Consider the following 6324-nt stretch of genomic DNA (forward strand, 5'->3'; position numbering starts at 1 on the left):
TTAGCAATACCCGGAGTCTACGGCTGACGCATCTGCAGTCTACGTGTAATTACGTGGTGCATCCCCATGGCTTTCAGTCTGGGTAGGTATAGTGGTGATACAGACAATAGAGGTTGGATGAGGTTCAAGAATAGGATGGATCAGTTGACTAATCTAAGCCGGGTAGTCCCTGCAAGTGAGTGTAGCTGTTATGTAGGCGTCTATGTAGGTGTCCGGCCTTGTAGTTTAAATGGTTATTGCTAATCCACTATGCTAGTTGCGGTATCAAGACTAGAATGTATATATCATGATGATTCTACCAACCAAGGCTACTATGTATTCACGATGACAACCCCTACGACTGTGAGCATTTCTTGTCTTTCTGTCGTGAAATAGTGTAGGTGATCTAAGCTCCATCGTAATCTAGCTTCATCCATCAGCTCTCATCTAGAAAGGCTCATCGGTAAGCGCAGCGTACGCAGCTCCCCGCAGTCATGAGATATGGTTAGGACCAGTAATCCTGGTATTCGCTCGAAAGGAACTGGCCGTTTCGAAGCTGAGTCGAATCATCGCGTAGTAACATATATCGTCGGTGGCTCTCTACTCTTGCATAGGTCGTCTAAGGTACATGCTACGTGAATCATTGGATGTAGCCGTCGAATAGGCTCACTATTCCAGCCTACTTTTAGAGTATGACAACGCCTGAAGCCCAAGATACAGCATCCTGCCAGGTTTTAGGGTTACAAGCAGAGTCATGTCTGCCAAGCCACACTCTCGTCGCCGGTCGTTCATCATCTGCGCGAAGTCATTTGTAATAATTGGCTGCGAGGAGTAGCTCTCGAAGGATACGGCATGTTCTATATCAGGAAATAGAATCGTCTTCGACAGCTCTACGTGCCAAACCCGGCTTATTTGCCAAGTAGCCGCCAGATTGGCTCGTGAAAGACTTTATACCCGCTCAAATTAGAGATACGTACGTGATGTGATTCGGTGGGCATATTTATTATTTCTCATTTTTTAAGGCCTGGGCACATTTATCGAGTGCAGCTCGCTTGTGTAAGTGCTTCGTCCACCTATGCCCAGCTGCTGGGCTGGTTTTGTTAGGCTTCTAACTGACCGGTGGCAGCAATTCCTTTCACGCCGGTTTCCACGATCGCGATAAGGGAAACGTACACGGCAGTCGTTTCAGCGTGGCTGAATGCAAATCCCGGCATAATACTACGTGATAATCAGCGCTGGCTTTGGAGACCCTCTACCAGTTGGCGATAACGGGGGGGCTATAGAATCTACCTCTATTCCCCCCTCATAAATAGAATAGTAATGTTCGGACAGATGGCTTAGGATATGAGAGAGGCTAAAAAAATCTCGGAGTTAACTTGTCACAGATTAAGCAAACATACAGAGCTTCTGACGTTGTACATTTACCTACTACCTACGCCCGTTTGTGGAGATAGGGCTACCGGCATAGAGAGAAGACCTGCTGACGACAGGTATAATTCACGGCATATCAGTAGAATTCCGCTAGTAATATACGATAATTGCGCCTATGAGACAAGATCGGCGTCATCTATACGCAAGTAAAAGCTGCGCGAGCTATGCTAGGTAACGCAACGAAATTATTTGCCGTGATACGAACTTAGGCTTCCTAAGAGCTACGGAACTCCCCCACTGGCTAGACTACGCCAGATGATCGACACGTGGAATAGGACCCGTACGCACGCCGAGGACTTATACGTACAGCGAGCGACCACCTACTGATCGTCGTTGAGATCCCAGCCAACAGCGCGGGATGGAGGATCGGCGTCCCGGGTGTAGGGGACGACGCATAGGAAAGCTGCATCCGGTGAGTAGTTTTCTGCTTACACGCTAGGAGGCGTCCATGGGAGAGCTTTCCGAGCCGCCTCGCCTCGCCTCGCCACTATCTTAGAGTTGCTGAAGTTATCCCGCGCCGTGCCGTGTCTTGTCCCTTTTTTGGTCGGTCGATCTAGATGTGATTGCTTGCAGAAAGTGGCGGAATATAGTCTGCCTACCCGCTTCATTTACCAAGCTAGTCTTAGCGATTTTCGAAAAAAAAAAAAAAAAAAAAAAAGCTAAACATTAATATAACGCGTGGCGACGAGCGTAGAGTAGGCTATCTACCCGTGGTTTTCCTAAACGACCCGAAAAGCTGAAAAATTCCACGATGCCGTGAGAACGCGCGAGTAAGGGTTAACATACCTAGGTATGAGTATGGTTAAGCCGAATCCAGACGTCGTTGACGTTGAGGCATGCAAATCTATGCACAAATGGGAAAGGCTAAAAGGAGTGATATTAAGGCCACGCCGCAAGGATACGCCTAGCGATCTATCATAAATACTACTATCATTTACGTTTCGTATTGTCTTATAGTCTTTCTGTCTATCGTTTATTATATGAAGACATAAGAAGCAAGAATATCGAGGCTAGATATTTGCGCTTCACGAAGTTGGGCACGCGTATATGAAACATCGTGAAAGACATCTAGATCCGATAGCAAGGGTTCGAAAAGTGATCCCGTCAGCCACGTGAGTAACATTAGACGTTGGGTTTCCCCTTAGTGCTGAGAGGCGCTTCAGGTATGTTCCGGTGAGAGCTAAGGGTAGGTACATGCGCGTCTGGATACTGTAGGCGGATACTGATCAAGATTCATATCAGCTTATACCTATTTAGGAGATGAGGCGTAGCTTTTCCCCGGTCGCAGAAGAGCTCTTTGCTTTATTCTTCTAACGCGATCCAGCCACCGTCCACACTACCGCGCGACGAGTCCGGGGAACAGGCTGAGTCATGTAATAAATCATGCCATGGTCAAGACTCGCGGCTCCCAGCAGCGGGGGCCATGGGATGATGCTCAGCTCGGCCCCCCCTTTACGGGATGCTACAGCTACGCAAACGAAATATCTTAATCTCGGGAGCTTAGGAAAGCCTAGGGAGCCTAGGGAGCCTAGTGATCTTACGTATTATGTCGCTTTTTAGAATAATGACTGTCACTTCGGGTCATCTAGCCTATGAGTCCAACCAATACCGAGCTTGCCGCAATATAAATCAGGGCTGTCAGTGTCATTATACAAAAGCTGACAGCTCCTACCGGATGGAGCCGAAGTAGAAGGGGTAATCCATGATCGACATTAATACCCAGCTATTGCGTATGTGTAGTATAGGTAGTATGTATACATGTCCATATAGAATCTAGAGTGTCACTGGTCATTTAATGCTGGTAAAGGGGGGTATATTCGGAAACAAACGAGATACTGATTGAGTCGTATTGAACTTCACGTGCATCTACCTACCACAAACCTGTATTTTAAAAGATTCAAAAGTAGGGCTTTCTCTAAGAGGTACCTAAATCCTTAGGGATCTACTCGGGTGATCTACAACACCTTAGACGTACGATGAGCGCCATTAGATCGATGCCCCGCTAGAAAATAGTCGAGGCTTATTACTCCAAAAAGAATACTGATAAAAGATAACCCCCTACGTATGCGTCGAAGTGGTTGTCGTATGCAAAATGCATCAGGTCGGCGCAAGTAGGTACCTACCTAGAAGCCAGGTAAATTTGTAGCAACTTTCATTCATCCTGGACCCCTGCTTGCAGTCCCAGCCCAACGGCGTGGGTAGAATGGAGGATCATGGGTGTAACCATGCTGCCATGTCGCTCGACTAAATAAATAAGGCTGCCTACATACCTAGTACAAGTAGAAAGAGAAGAAAAAAAAAGGAAGAGCTTTGCTTATTTACTGTTGTGATATGTGACCTGTAACTTTAACACTCGGATCTATGTGTGTGGTCCCTACTCGATAATTTCCAGAAGCGCAATTTATCTATGTAAGATCGTAACATGTATTTCCTATCAGATTTCCGGTATACGGCCGACTCCGGAGCATTATCCTCGTGCATGTGAATTCATGTGACTATCTCTACCTTGTAAGCCACAACCGCGTTGCAGTAATTCGTATAAATTACGTATATATGCAGTGTATGATATTCTTCGTTGTTCTTCGAGGTCGTCCAGCTGCTCTCGAGTAAGGAGAAGTCGAAAGTATTGACGCCCAGGTTGCATGCAGCGATCCACGGCGGTTGTAAGCGGAAGCAGATTATCGTCATTCACATTGCATACATACATATAGGTATCACAGATGCACTATAGCATAGGCTACTCCGCATTATTATCAGGATCGTGTAAATCCCGCCAGTTTGGGGAAGCACTCTGGCTTTAGGAGTATTAGGCAGTCAGCTCACATCGATACTATAACTTGCAGTACGTGTTCCAACTATTTCGTAATGTTTAAATGTCGGGCATACAACGGAGATCTATAAGGACGATATTTTCGCGGAGTGCATAGATAGTCTTGGCTGGATTTGTCCTTCGACCACAGCTGAATAGCCCGGCTTGGCTGATAGCTGAATGCCTGTGAAAATTGGTAGATTGAGGTATACTGTGGCTGTTATAGGCTACAAGACAGCTTGGAAATATCTCGGCTAAAGAACATTATATCGTAAAGATTGTTTTTGCAATGCTGGTTTAATAATACTCACGTCGTAATCCTAGGGAGCAATATTAAGTTATTTTAACTACAACCCCTTAATAGTTTAGTAACGATAATATTCTAACCAGTTTAATGGTTTGAAATATAACCATAAAATATATGAAATAGACAGCTATCCTATAAGGTCAAGCTGATAGTTAGATGAGTTTCCAGACTATAATTCGGGTAGCTTCATAATATTGGTGATTAGACGGCATTCTCGTAGAGGGTGTGATCTCGCCGGTGAACACAATGGATGTTAAATTCGTATAGAATAATTATATCCTTGCCACGAGGACAACGCTGAATGCGGCTCACTGCCCGAGGTTTTTACTGACTCGGTCATATAATACGAACCCTTGCTTGATTAAGGTATTGCTTGCATCTAATATCCCATGCATAGCATATCAATACATCTTTAAGGTCGATCTAGGCCATTACATATGTTGTAGAAACAGCCACATCAGCCCATGACAGAAGATTTGACTGGTAGTCGATGCGGAGATGCACTCTTCATTGCCTAGAGAATTCGTGTGAGCCTTCGTTTCCCGCTCGGCAGGTCAGATCCATTATAACCCGAGAAGAAGAAAAAAGCAAATATAATATGCAATGACATAGCTCGTTTGTCATAGTTACCGAAGCTCACGCATGTAACGATGGTAAGTTGAACCTGAGCCTGCATATATGTACAGAAAGATGACTGCCTTACTGCCGATGCAAAGCATCATTACTGGTCACGGCATTCGGAGATCTTAGGAAGCAGACGAGACTTGGGTTGAATCCTTCTAGCCAATACTAAAGCATACGGGTAGTTACTGAAGAGTTTTAGTCTGTTACGAGTCCTATTTGATTCCTATATGGCCCGATACCGTGCTGCACGTACAGTGCAGACATAATACTAAGTAGGCAGATATGAGTGTATTCTGTACTGGTGTCTCTTGCATTGCGTTGATTGGAGGAGCACGAGTTGGTTAGTATTTATTTCTTTTACCCGGCTTAATGGTTGAAGCTGACCATCGAGTACGTGGTAATAGGGGTCTTAGTCGTATCCAATACCACGAAGATCCTTCATATATTTGACAGGTTAGTCCTCGTTGGGCACCAGTTCATGGCTATTCTGGTGATTCGTTGTTGGGCGTCATTGGGGCGGGGGAAGTCATGGTACCGTCTGAACGGAAAATATACGATATACTTGCACCTTAGAATAGTCGCCACGCCTTAAGAAACAAGCAAAGTAATTACCGCGCATTAGAAGCTAAACTGTTTATAGTTTGCAGTTCATTACCGTCGTTATTAAAAGGATTGGGCTTTATTGAAGATAGGTAGTTACTATTAGATAGCTTTGAAAATACTATTAATATGTGCTTGAAAACATTTGCCTCTAGGATCGAATATTTATTGTATCATCACACAGAGATAGCTTCAGGGTCTACGTATGATTCAAGAAAAATAGCTAAATAAAAGTCTTAATAACTTAACGATCTTAGATTAACATTCGTTCATCTGTCTTTCTGTTTTAATCTCGTGAGTGCATATCCTGATTGGGAAAACGTAAGGACAAAAATGGATGATTGATGGGAAAGACTTCCATGGCTCGGGATCAATGGCCCTTGCCCAGATCGTCGATCTCACTACCCCGTCTTGAACGAATCCGGTTATCAACCCCGATAGACTTAACTGTACTGGGTTCTGGAAGAATTATCATAGCCGCAAGTAGCTTCAATCTCAGTGCAACGTGATGACATAGAGAATATTGAAAAGTTTACGATGTGGTGTAGAGCTTCTTACATTATGAAGGGCGTCG

This window comes from Daldinia childiae (assembly GCF_008694065.1).
Source record: "Daldinia childiae strain JS-1345 chromosome Unknown Scaffold9, whole genome shotgun sequence".
NCBI lineage: Eukaryota > Fungi > Ascomycota > Sordariomycetes > Xylariales > Hypoxylaceae > Daldinia > Daldinia childiae.